This window comes from Humulus lupulus, chromosome 4 (assembly GCF_963169125.1).
Source record: "Humulus lupulus chromosome 4, drHumLupu1.1, whole genome shotgun sequence".
Lineage (NCBI taxonomy): Eukaryota > Viridiplantae > Streptophyta > Magnoliopsida > Rosales > Cannabaceae > Humulus > Humulus lupulus.
The window spans coordinates 17146673-17160980 of record NC_084796.1 but is presented as its reverse complement, the minus strand read 5'-3'; the positions used below and the strand labels follow the sequence as shown (position 1 = coordinate 17160980).

General features: G+C 27.1%; 2 long non-coding RNA genes across 3 annotated transcripts; both read right to left on the bottom strand.

The window, feature by feature from the left end:
• Positions 1-1325: 1325 nt before the first annotated feature.
• LOC133828847 (uncharacterized) lies at positions 1326-2378 on the bottom strand. The gene is made up of 3 exons (XR_009891343.1): positions 2201-2378; positions 1973-2093; positions 1326-1889 (listed from the first exon to the last, which is right to left on the bottom strand). It is a non-coding gene; the product is annotated as an uncharacterized LOC133828847 (long non-coding RNA).
• A 7872-nt stretch (positions 2379-10250) lies between these two features.
• Positions 10251-12688, bottom strand: LOC133828846 (uncharacterized). Of its 2 annotated transcripts, none has more exons than XR_009891342.1 (3): positions 12372-12688; positions 10661-10732; positions 10251-10374 (listed from the first exon to the last, which is right to left on the bottom strand). It is a non-coding gene; the product is annotated as an uncharacterized LOC133828846 (long non-coding RNA). The 2 variants fall into 2 exon arrangements; XR_009891341.1 differs by having other exon boundaries at positions 10661-10729; positions 12372-12686.
• Between the last annotated feature and the right edge of the window lie 1620 nt (positions 12689-14308).

Sequence of the window (14308 nt, the reverse complement as noted above, 5' to 3'; positions counted from 1 at the left end):
TTGGAACACAGGTAAGAAAACTGTTGTACCCATAGAGCAGGGCATGGCTTTATAATTTGTATTGCAGGGCACGACACTATGTGATTGAATTTCAGGGCATAGCCCTATTGTTTAAGTATTTGTTCATTATATGCTATGTATTGCATATTTGTGAATGAACGACGAAGGCCGGGAATGGCGAAGGCCGAGAACGGCAAGGAGCCGGGAACGGCGTTAAGCACGTGGAGTGCAAGGCCAAGTACAACAAAGGGCCAGGAATGGTGTTAAGCACGCGGAGTGCGAGCCGTTAGGGTGAGACCCTTCTCGGATGCTTGAGTCATCCTCACAGTGTAGACCGCGAACCCAGGACCTGGTAAAGCGCCTAGGACAACATGGCCGCTATATGTTTAGCCTGTTGGCTGCTTTGTTATATGTCGATTAATAGACATGCATATGTTGATTATTTGTGTTGAGTTTTCTTGTTGGGCTTCGGCTTACGGGTGCTCTATGGTGTAGGTAAGGGCAAGGAAAGGTCGACCAACCATGAGTACGGAGAGCATGAAGCGACGTGTACATGTTCGACCTGTGAGGAGAGAGGAGAAGTCGCGTTCAACTTCAAGAAGAATATAGAATTTTATTATTATTCATTTTAAATAGGAAATTTAAGGCTGTATTTTTGTAAATATCATTTTAATACTCTCTTCTCTCAATAATACTTATTTAGTTAGTGAATTTTAAAATTATAAATATTTCGTAGACTCAAATTTGGTAAGGAAAATTTTGTCATTACTAGCGAACTGATATAGTTATGTGTAATTAAATTTAAATGCAAAAGTTATATAATTGAAATCAACTTGATTATATTACTAAAATTTTAATAATTAAATTTAATTTTAAAGTATCAAATATGTATTATGATTTAAAAATATATAGCCATATTGTAAATACAGTCACACAATACTAAAATTATATTTTATAAAAATACAGATATCAAATATTTACTTACCATTTTAAATACTTGTAGGAGTGATTCAACCATTAAAATTTTAAGTTAAATTAGTTTTAATTTACTAAAAAATTAATGTATTTGATTATAAATTACACAGCAAAAATATTATATTTCTAAAAAAAATTATGTTTATATCATCAACTAAAATAACTAAAGGTTTTACAATTGTTATTGAATATTTGATAAAAAAAATACTAGTTTTTATTTCTTTTTAACTAAATATCAAATTTAATCTTTTGTCAAATATATATATACTAGTTAATAGGTACGTGCCTAAGGCACGTGCCCGTTAAGTAAAGAAGATATTTAAAATATATAAGTACTTTATACACAAAAATGAAGAAATTACAGTAAATATGTAGATAAAAAACATATAGAACGGTTGATATAATTGCAAAAAACAAGAGGGTAATTTTACTGTTATATACATTCTCAAAGACTATTTGAGACAAAAATAGACATATTTAGCAACCTATTTTGCAGTCCAATTCAAAAACTATACAATGCAAAAACTACCTTACAGTGAAGTGATACATAAAGTCAAAAAAGTCATATATACAAGTACTAAAGTAGCAAGCTAATTGTTAACTTCACTGCTTGAAGTTCCTGAAATACTATCCAAAGCAGTAGCTGATGCATCAAAGAACTCATGATGCTCTTCAGAAGTACTTTCTTTAGCAGTTGAGCATTCACTGATTGGTTTTGCTTATTCTTTATCAGTTGTTTTGATTTCTCCTTCAATAGCTGATTTTGTTTCCTTTGTTGATATTGGTAGGAATGTAGTCACAATATACTGCACATCTGATTTATTACTAACCACAGATTTCATTGTTCTCAGATATATGCAATATTTTGTGTTGGTTGATACATGATTTATTTTGTGTAAGAGGTTTGTTGTTTCCTGCATGTTAAGAATTACATAGTGTAAAATGTCTTTATATTAATAAAAGAATATAATTGAAGATAATGGTCACTATGTGATACCTGTATGGTGTAATTCATCAAAGTGCTTGCAGAAAAGGTTAGGAAGATTTCAGCATTTTTACCAAACATAATGGCTTCTAAAGTTCCTGTTTGATCACGAAGTTCAACCATAATTCGAGCCCTAGAAATATAAAAATCATTTAGAATAACATGTAGGACTAATATTTATAGTATTAGAAAATAGATTATGTAATTGATTGAAGAAATAGAAAAGTAAAGATAATGAACCTTGGTTTAGCCAGGCATTCTTTTTTCAAGCAAATATTACAAGTGAAAGGTTGATTTGCATCACATCAGCACCTGTGAATTTTTTGCATTTATTACAAATCATGTACCATAGTGTTTGCTTTGGCTTTATGATTGTAACTGATGCTGTAACCCAATATGCTCTTTCATGAAATGTTTTTGATATTTATTAGTATAATATTTTGTATTTATGTATATTAAAAGTAATAAATATGATAGAAAGATTACCTCTGTTGGTGTAACAGCATCTATTGTTGTCATAAGATTTAGTGGAGGCTCAGAGATAATAGAGGATGATTGTATATGTGATTTTTGATTAATCAGGTCCTCAAGATAGGCCTCATTTTTATTGCACCTGAAACAAGTGTAAAAATAATTATTTTTTATTAAATATATTGACAAATAAAATAATAAATACATTAATATTGAAATTGAAATTATAAATTTAGTAGTATATATTTTACCAATCACGTAAAATCTGCACCTCAGGGTACATTAGGGTTGATCATGAGGGAAGTACCTATTTTTGTTGATAATGATATTTCTGATATTATAATAAATATTGCATAAGATCAATATTTATTATGTTCAATAATGTAATATCATAGTATAATAAATTTAATAAATACATTTTAGTGATATAAGAGCAATAAATAAAAATAATATGCTATACCTATTTCATCAATAAAGCTTTAAAATTATATTTTAAGTTTGTAATGCAACAATTATGAAGGAATAACTATGAGAATAGAAAAAATATATCTTCATTAAAGATAAAGCTTGGGAAAAAATATTTGTTTTCTATTTTCAAATATATTAATTCAATCTCTACTAAGCTAGGATGCAGTTTTTAATTTCTAGTAAGCTAAGATATATTGTGCTTTTATATATGTGTTAGATGTTGTGTTATTAAAGTAAATAGATATTGTGGTATTATATATGGAATTTTTAAAGTAAAAAGACATTGTGATATTGAAGTAAACAGATATGTGCCATTATATATGACAATAAGTTAATGTGAAAATCACTGACCATTGAAGGATGTAACTTTCACACGCATTGCAAGAATGATAGGTTTGGTGCTAATTATATCTTCAATTGCAGCACAGTCAACTATGACAAATTGCTCCCAGCATATCAGTAATATTGGCTTCTCTCTATTGGTGAATAATTATCAGTTATTTGTAGAATTAAATGAAGGAAATATTTATATCAGTAATATATTTATAATTCTCTTACTCTTGATTAACAAGTATTATTTCTTGTATTTCCTGTAAATTGTTCCTGATGTATACTTATTTTTTGGGATTGAGGATTATTGCAATTGCCAGAAGATCTAGAGCAAAAGAAATTTAAAATAATTAATTGTTATTTATATTAGGAAAATATAATATAAATAAAGAGAAATAAGGCAATGAACTATGCATACTAAAGACAAATAAGGCAATGAACTCAGATCTACAGCATATACTCTCAAACATCTTATAGCCCACAAATAAATGTGAAGGTGTTTTTAAGAATTACAAAAACGACAAAGTAAATCAACAGCATCCAGTTTTTCTATAAAAATCAAAGCTTTAAAACATCATGTTGCAAACAAAAGCGGTGGATCTGGAAAGCCCGGTTTTTCTTGCAATCATTAATCAAAAAATCATTCCAACAAAGAGGTACTATTGCCTAACCACAACCCAGTTCAGCATTTTCATTCTACTTTCCATTAACGGAGACCAAATAAAAACAACTCAGAGCATCCATTTCATAAAACAACCCATGAAACAATCAAAAGCAACAAAATATACATTAAAAAAACACTTTTTATCTTTTTCTTTTCTCATTCGTGAATCCCATGTCTTCTTATCACTTTGATCACATGAACAACATACCAATTGAGGGTATTATATATATTCTGACTAAAATAATTATTTTTATATAATATTGGGGGTATTAAAATATTTATTTTTATGTCCATTTTATTCTAAATCTTCATAATAAATCACTCTCATATATGAGAACAACATACCAATTGAGGTCATTTGATCCATATGGCGGGGCAAATCACGAAAAGGAGTGAAATTGTAATATGTCATTGTGTCCATTATGTTGTCTTCAACTTCTTCAAGCAAAGTTTGTCTAGTAATCACCCATTCATATTGATTGTCCACAACTCGGTATTGCGCCGCTTTCTTTCACTTGTACGTTTGATATGTAATATTTGTTGAAGGTGATCAGTCTGTTCTCAAACATATCGATCTCTCTATCATAGATAGTTACTTGTACTCTTGTACCCTATAGAAATAAAGAAATTTATGAGTTAAAATATTTGAGAATGAGAAAGCAGAAAATTAAAGAAAGACGAAACAAAATTTTTCATATAATTAAATTGTTTAACTTATGTGTGAATCGCAGAAAATTAAATTCATGTATTTTTTGCTTGTATACCGAGCAGTTTTCCGCATTCCTTTCTCTATAACAATCACTTTAGCTTTCCATTTTGTGTCGGTTGGTAAAATATCTTTGATGAATTTCTCTTGTATTGCTATTGAAGTCTAAGAGTGGTAGCTGATATGTTTATTATAATAATATTATTTAAAGATTTAAAGATATGCAAGAGATCATGTATTTAGTAATGTGAACAAAAAAAGGCAGAAGAAAACAAAAGTATATTGCATCATAGATGAGAATTCAATCATACAATTGGAATAATAGAAGTAACAAAAGGAAAATATATTCTAATAGATGCAAAAGGTTGTGAAATTAAAATGTTTAATGATTGTTTGGAGACAACTTCATATCAGAAATAGTTAGAAAATAATAAGCATAATCTATAAATTTTCCTCTGGTTTTGTTTTCATTAGAATTCTGATTAAAACAACTAATACAAAATGCACCAAGGGCATGCTTTATAATGAGTATCCAAATGAATTGTAAAGGGTAATGATTTAGGAAGATGTAAGGAAGTCAAAAATTGGGTCTTTACTTTTCAATGCAACTTTTTTTTTAATGAAAAAAAAGCTATCAAATATCTCTTACAACAGTATCGTCTTAATGATTTAAGACAACAGTTCCTGATATCAATTTAAGTGTATAGCAATTTCAGTATGTCTTAATGAAATTTGTAAATCAAATATCTCTTACAACAGTTCCTGATAAGCTCAAATGATTAATCTATCTCTACAAAAATAATAATCAAACTGTCGAAGATAGTTGATAAAAGAAAAAAGTACGGGTATTTGCTGTCAAACCCCAAACTATAAAGCTATTTTTCAGCAAAAAAATATCCTATACATATCGTATTTTATAGAATAAAATAAATATAAATAAATTAAGATATTAATTAAAAGATTGAATAGAAATCTTACTTCTCACAGATCTTCAACTGAAGGCCAGTTGTTGAAATGCACAGAATCCTACAAAAATATATAGAACAAATACCTATTAAAGAGAATTAAGAAGCAAAATGAAAATCCTACAAAAATATATAGAACAAATATGTAGTAAAGAGAATAAAGAGATAAAATAAAATAAAGAGGTAAAGAACAAAGCCACTATTTTTTTTACTCTGTTTATTCAAATACAAGAGAAGCATTTCATGGAAAATATGAAATAGAATTGACGGAGCCCTAAAATGACATTTTATCTCCAGCTGAGAAAAGGTTTTGAAATGCGAAGAAGAAGGAGTAAATCCAGATAAAGAGGAAAGATAAAAAAAAATATATAAAATGAATAGTTTAAAGAAATTAAATCGTGTCAAAATTTGGTATAGTGAAAATAATGATAAGTAAATGGTACTGTGTGCATGTCCGACACGTTTTCTTCAGCTTATTTTTTTCAACGTTTCTATATGCTTCATCACTAAGAAATTAATATTTTAATAATATATAATAGGATATATATATACATTTTCATTGTCAGTAAGAAAGTAATACTTTACTAATTTATAATAAAATATACATATACGTTTTCATTTATGATTCACTTTTAAGTTTGACAAAATGTAGGTTGAATAATTAAAAAAAAAAATACTAAAAGGGAATTGAAAAAACGTACCGTTTATGTTTTTCCTACGTAATTGAATTTTTTTATATTCTTTGATATGTATTTTAAGTATGTTTCAATTTATATGCAATAATATTTCTTTATAAACTATGTTTTTTATGTGTGTGATATTTGTTGAATTCATTGTATCAGGTTTAATGAGAATTTTAAGGCATTCAGATGTTTTTGCTCTAGATAATGCAACATATAATTGACCATGTGAAAACACAAGCTCGGGAAGATATAAACCAACAAAATCTAAAGTTTGTCCTTGGGCTTTATTTATAGTCATTGCGAAACTTAATCGAATAGGAAATTGAGTTCTTTTGAAAGGAAATGGATATTTTTTATTTTCAATTGGTATAAAAGGTATTCGTGGTAAAAATACTCTTTTTCCAGTATAATAACCGCTAATGATTTCAGCATCAATTATATTTGGTTCCAAATGTCGACAAATTAAACGTGTACCATTACATAATCCTTAAGAAGAATTAAGATTACGAATTAAAATAATAGGACAATTTGGTTTTAAAATTAATTCATGAGAAGGAATTCCATTTGGTGTTAAACTGTTAAGAAAGTCTTCTTGAAAAGATTGCGCAGTAGTATCATATGTTTCATCAAAACTATAATATTTAACAGGATCTCCTGCAAATTGATTAATTAATAAGTTGTTTATTTCGTTCACATAATCATTTTTCGGAGTTAAAATAACTCTATTAATCATGAAGGGTAAATTATTGTGGTATAAATTTATATTTGGAAATATAATATTTATTAATTTTTGAAGTGACAAGATATCTTCTTCATATGGTATTATCATATTAGATGGTAATTTGATATCGTCATTTTTATCATTTTGTTCTTTTCCTTCACCAATATTTAAAAGAAACTTCGAAAATATAAGATCATTGCTTGCTCTCATATTGATTGTTAAATGTATTTTAATAAATAATGGCCACAAATAAGATTTTGGTAAACTTGCATTTATTATTTCTTCTTTTGTTCCTCTTGGAATAACAGGAAGAACTTGACGAAAATCTCCACCAAGTACTATTATTATACCTCCAAAAGGTAAATTGCTATCATTTATATCTTATAATGCAACATCTAAAGCTTCTATTGCATATTTACTTATCATTGGAGCTTCATCCTATATTATGAGTCTTGTTATTTGTAATAATTTAGCTAAACCTGATTGTTTGTTAATATTACATGAAATGTTGTTGTCTATTTGAAGAGGAAATTTAAATCTTGAATGAGCAGTTCGTCCACCAGGCAATATTGCTGCAGCAACTCCAGAAGAAGCTGTTGCCAATGCTATTATATTTTTAGACCTAACATTAGCACGTATAGCACGATATAAATATGTTTTACTTGTTGCTCCTGGTCCATCAATAAAAAATATTGATGATTCATTTGTAAATATTTTAGATAAAATTAAATTATATGCATATTTTTGTTCTTCATTTAAATGTGTGGCAGCTAATATCTCTTCTCCAGCAATAATAATTGTTGATTTTTCATCTATTTCTTTATTCAGTATTTTTTCTTTAGATAAGTCTAATTTATAATCTGTTAAATGATAATCATTTTTTTTTCCATAGATTCAAACATATAATTTAGCTGTTCTAATACTTTGTTTTCTACTTCAATAAAGTTACTATTTATTTTGTGAAAATCTTCACACATTGCATTTTTAAATTTTTCCCTTATTGCTTTGGGATTATTTGGTTCACAATGTATTATTATTATTGCAAATAATCGACGTAAACTATATGGTAATTGATACAATGTAGCTTCTTCAAGACTTAAACATATATAATTATCCCCTTTTAGTAATCCATGTAATAGAGCGGCCTCACGAAATGATGTTGTCACAATATTATTAACAATTTTTAAATATTCAAAAGAAGTTGCACCTTTTATATGATTTAAAAGTAATCGTAAATAATATCTTTCTCTTTCAGTTAGATTTACTGTAACAATTCTTCCAATAACTTTCGCTTTTTTTCTTGGGTACCAATATTTATCTCTACTATTCCAAACAAAATACTCAGGGAATTGTCTATATAATAATGTTTTTGCTATTTCGTTAGTTTTATTCATAGTAAAATATTCTGTAAGCATAGTCTTTGATGCGAAATCATAGTTAATATCTATTTTTCTAAATGTTATAAATTGTTTATTTTCAAGATATAATTGTAAAGTAATTACTGCAGGATAAATTTCATTTAATAAAAAACCAAAAATTCTCCATGTTGCTTCAGGTGGAGATACGCATCTAGCTGATTGAAAGTTTTTAATTTCATCAATATTATTTTCACCCTCATTTATATTGATATGAATTGCAATTTTATCATGACCTTTATATATATATACTTGTATAGATATTTAACAGCTTTAATAGAAGAATAAATTTCTACATTTATATGACAATCAAATTTTGCAAGTAAATAAGGATTGTATGGAACAACTCATTGATTATTTAATTGATGACCTCTAACTTTAACAGTTTGACTATTATTTCTTCTTATATAATTTGGATATTCATTTTGCCCAAGATAAGTTTTTGATGAATATGCTTTTGGAAAATGATTTTTACATTTGCTGTTTTTCATACAAATATTAGTTGGATTTAAATCGCCACATGACCCATGCATCATATGTTTAACAACCATTGAATATAGATGTACATTTTTATTCATATCTGGTAATTCAGCAGATACAATTTTATCAAAACTTAATGAACTAACTAATTTTGATTTTAAAATAATTAAAAAATGAGCATGTGGAAGACCTCTTTTTTGAAATTCAATAACATAAACATATGCTGCTATACTACCGAATATTTTTTTTTCTTCAAAATTTCATATTTTAATTCCTCTAATTTTGCTCGAAATATACGTGTTGTTAAATCAGGTCTATTTTGAGCAATCTCATATGTTTGCATTTCTTCTTTTATTTCACACCAATTAGGATTGCATGTTATTGTTAAAAATATATCTGGTTTGCCAAATCGTTGTACCAGTGTCATTGCATCCATATATCTTTTTCTCATATCTCTTGGACCACCAATAAAAGAAGTTGGTAAAATAATTCTTCTTCCAATTTGCGAACCATGTTTTTGTCCAATTTCAATACTATCAATAATTCCCTGATATAAATCAGCACGGATGTCCTCTTGTTTGTTTCTAATAAAATCTAATCTTTGAGTTTCAAGCTTTACATACATGTCAACAACATATTGTTGAAAAAGTCGGCCTGATTGTAACAATAAAGATTTATCTGCCAATCTTATTTGTAATTTATAACAATAATATTCACGACAAGAAACTATATTTTTTTCTTAGTTTTCGAAATTGCAGGACAAAAAAAAGAGAGAGAAAAACATCAGCATGATATATTACAATATTTATGGAAAATATAATTAACAAACAATAAAGTAGAAAGAGCTGAATTACACTTGCCTTTAGTTTCATTTTCTATTAATGCATCAAGACCGTTAATATTTTCTAAATTAGATAATCGTTCGTTTATTAAACTGTCTAATTTTTTTTATTTTATTTATTCTCAAAATTTGTCGATGCCAACCACTATCTCCATATGGAAATAATAAAGGGTATTGTAATGGATCATAACAACCAAAATAATATTATATTTTGTAACTATATCCTGAATGGGAGTAAACAAGTATCTCACGATTTTGATATTCTTTTGTAGAGTTGTCATCTAACCAAATTACAGCAACTTGAGAAACTAAAGGAGAATTATACACTCTTTGATCTAAACAAGGGTCACATTTAATACGTATTTGATAATTTTGTATATCTTTAAGAGATCGTAAGAAAGAACAATATGGATTGACTTTTAATATATCAATTAATGCTTCTAAAATATTTTTATTAAATTTTGAAAAATTATGCAAGCGATTTTCTATCTCATGTTCTGTATCATAAAAATACAAATATAAATTAGATGGTTTTTGATCTATTGACATTTTTTTGCATTGTAATGCTTACAAAAAGTTGGTGCTTTTAATTTTGTAGAGCTATCAGGAATATTTTCGATTGTACAATTATTTGTCTTCTTTCTCCCTCGCTTTCTCGGTCGACTGTGATCTAAAGAGGAAAGAAACCAATGAAATTGTATTAAAAATAATAGTTAAATATTAAAATATATAACGTTTTTTGATTATTACAAATTAGTAAATTTATATAATAGGCACATTAGGAATTTAAACGTCATTAAGAAAGTTTTTTTTATTGTTTTTTTTAAAAAAAAAATAGCTGTATGCATATAAATTATTTAACCTGGAAGTCGAATACCATTGAGAAACCAATTTATTAATTATTTATAATTAATTTGAAAATAGCTTTATACACAAAAAGAAGTAAATTATCTAACCTGTTTGAGAAATATTTTCTTGATCCAAAGAAAGTGAACAATTCAATGATGGTGAGCCTGCATGATTAACTGCTGCAATATTTACTCTTTCAATAAATTAACAATAAATATACACATAAAGAGGAAATTTTTTATAAGATATAATACCAGAATAAAAAAATAAATGACTTATATACCTTTTGAATATACATTTTCATCAGATGGTATATTACTCATTTGATCTATTGAAGAATTATCAATATTTTGTATATCAGCATCGTAATTTTTTTTTTCATTTTGAGAAATACTTGCAATTATGTTTCTTTCTGTAGTATTTCCTTTTTCCATGATGTTTTTTTTTTTTCGCAGCATAATATTGTCTTTGTTCATTACGCACAAGTTCTTTTTCTGCCTCACTCATTTTTTGTCTTTTTTTTTTTATATGCTTCGCTATTATATTTTTTCTTATCAGTTTTTGAATGTAATAAAATAGCTTCTTTTTTTTTATATGCTTCGCTATGAGATTTTTTTTTCTCAGAATAATATTGTCTTTGTTTTTTTCGGACAAGTTCTTTTTCTACCTCACTCATATTTTCCCTTTTTCTTTCATATGCCTCTTTATTATATTTTTTTTGATCATTTTTTGAATGTGGTGTATTTTTATTACGAGTCTCTTCTTTTGGCACATATAAATCAAGTTGATGTGGACAATTGTTGTAAATATGTGCATTGTCATGTTGATCACCACAAGAGAGCATAGAATTAAGATGCTATACTATATTTAGAAAGATTATTATATCAAATCCACTGAAATTGGGATTTATTTCTGTCAAAATTTAAACGAAACATAATTAGTAATTCATTCAATTGTATTAATTAATAAATATATATACATATAAAAAGATGTTATAAAGTGTACAACGTATTTTAAATGAAGACATTATTATTAAAAGATCCCAAACCATGCATACTAAAGACAAATAAGGCAATGAACTCAGATCTACAGCATATACTCTCAAACATCTTATAGCCCACAAATAAATGTGAAGGTGTTTTTAAGAATTACAAAAACGACAAAGTAAATCAACAGCATCCATTTTTTCTATAAAAATCAAAGCTTTAAAACATCATGTTGCAAACAAAAGCGGTGGATCTGGAAAACCCAGTTTTTCTTGCAATCATTAATTAAAAAATCATTCCAACAAAGAGGTACTATTGCCTAACCACAACCCAGTTCAACATTTTCATTCTACTTTCCATTAACGGAGACCAAATAAAAACAACCCATGAAACAATCAAAAGAAACAAAATATACATTAAAAAAACACTTTTTATCTTTTTCTTTTCTCATTCGCATCTACCAAAAACCAAACAAGAACAGAGAACAACAAAGAAAATATACAGAACAAGAAAAAACCATTATAAACATTACAGAGGAGAAGAAAATACAAACACAAATAAGAAGATAAGTAAATTATATTGAATGACTGAAGTGTAACTGAAGATCCTTAGCAATTATTCCTTCATTAAGGAATATTTTAAGCTATATAGAATATCACCAACAACAGTAATCAAACTATGAAAGGAAAAAATCAGGGGTATTTGCTGTCAAAATCCAAACTATAAAGCTATTTTTCAGCAAAAAAAGTATTTTATACATGTAGTATTTTATAGAATAAAATAAATATGTATAAATTAGGATATTAATTAAAAGATTCAATAGAAATCTTACTTCTCACATATCATCAACTGAAGCTTCGTTTCATTTTTTCCATGGCTGGATTTTGTGCTTTCTGCAATGAAAAAACAATCTCTTTCTGTTGGATGCGGCAGACAAAAGGAGAAGAAGAACAAATAATAGAATTTACTATAAATATATATTTATATATATTAAACCTATTATATTATATATATGGATGGGAATGGGGTTTTAAAAACCGTTGGAGGCGGCAGATAAGAGCAGAAGAAGAAGAACAAAAAATAGAATTTACTATAAATATATCTATATATATATTAAACCAGTTATATATATGGATGAGAATGCGCTTTTAAAATTATGTAGAAGAAAATGAGCTTTTAAAAACCGTTGGAGGCAGCAGACAAGAGCAGAAGAAGAACAAAAAATAGAATTTACTATAAATATATATATATTAAACCTCTTATATATATATGGATGAGAATTGACTTTTAAAATTATGTAGAAAAGACAAAAGTATAGAGAATATTTTTACTATAGGGAATATTTTACTATATTGAAGATTACCACTTATATATTATACCATAGATATATATATATATATATATCAAATTTGATCTTTTGTTTTTTAAAATTCAACAACATACATATATAGTCAAAGTTTAATGAAAAAAAATATATTTTTATTTTATTATGTTGATATACTTTTTAATTAATTTATTATTCTTAAAACCGAAAACTAAAAAAAATATTATTACGACGTATCTTAATAGATTTATACAAAAAATAATTATAATACAATAAGAGTAAATGTATATTTTTTTTTACCAAAATTAAATGCGTAGAATATTAATTTTGATAAATTTTGTAAGGCATGACGCTATTTAGAATTTTTTTTATGAATGTCAAGGTTCATATTTACCTAAAATACATGAAAATAAAATAATATTTTCCCTAAAAGTTATTAAAAGAAATAGAGCCAAAAGAAAATGATTGGACAAAGATGAAAGAAAGAAACAAAAACTCTACTCCCTCACCCCTTGTACAACACATTCTCTCACACAGAAAATCACCATTGTTGAATCATTGAAGATTGAACTTATTCACTATGTCCTAAGATCAATAGCGTTGAGAAAGAGTGTTAAGAAAATAATCTTTTACACCCTTCTAACTCAAGATGATACATAGGCAGTATTATAAATTATTAGTGTAATACATCTTTTGCAATTAGATAAGAGATATATTGGGAATTTTTTATATAAGTCATCTCTTTTGTCTCTATAATACGAGTTCAATTTTTTTTATATGATAATATATATTATAGTATAGCAAGCATTTCATTAGATTTTGGAAAATTCTGAATAATTTATGGTGCCAAAAACATACCTTAAATAACCAATTGTACGGATGCGTGTTTTTTATATGTTCGTGCAAAACAAAATGTTTGAACTTATTTTCAGCATAGTAAATTATTTTCAATTTCCCAAAAACTAGTGAAATGCGTGTTATAACTACAATATACATTATAAAAAAAATGGGTTGTAATTTCTTCACATATCGAAACAAATAAACACCCTTACGATAGGGGCAAAATTGATGCTCTGACTATTAAAACACCCAATATATATATATATAAATTTGCAGTGACGCCTCCAGTGTTTATGGTGGGGGCGCCAATTTTGCCCCTACCAATAAGGGTGTTTTTATTTTTGGCACATGGAGAAATTATAAACCAATTTTTTATATGACGGTGTACATTGTAGTTATAGCATGCATCTAGTTTTTGGGAAATTCTGAATAATTTATGGTGCCGAAAATAGGATTCAAACAATTAGATGCACACATGCCTGATTTGTTTTTAATACACGTGCAATTGAATATTTTGAATTTTACTTTTGACACCATAAATTATTCAGAAATTCTCAAAAACTGGTGGGATGCCTAATTAACTACAATGTATATCATCATATAAA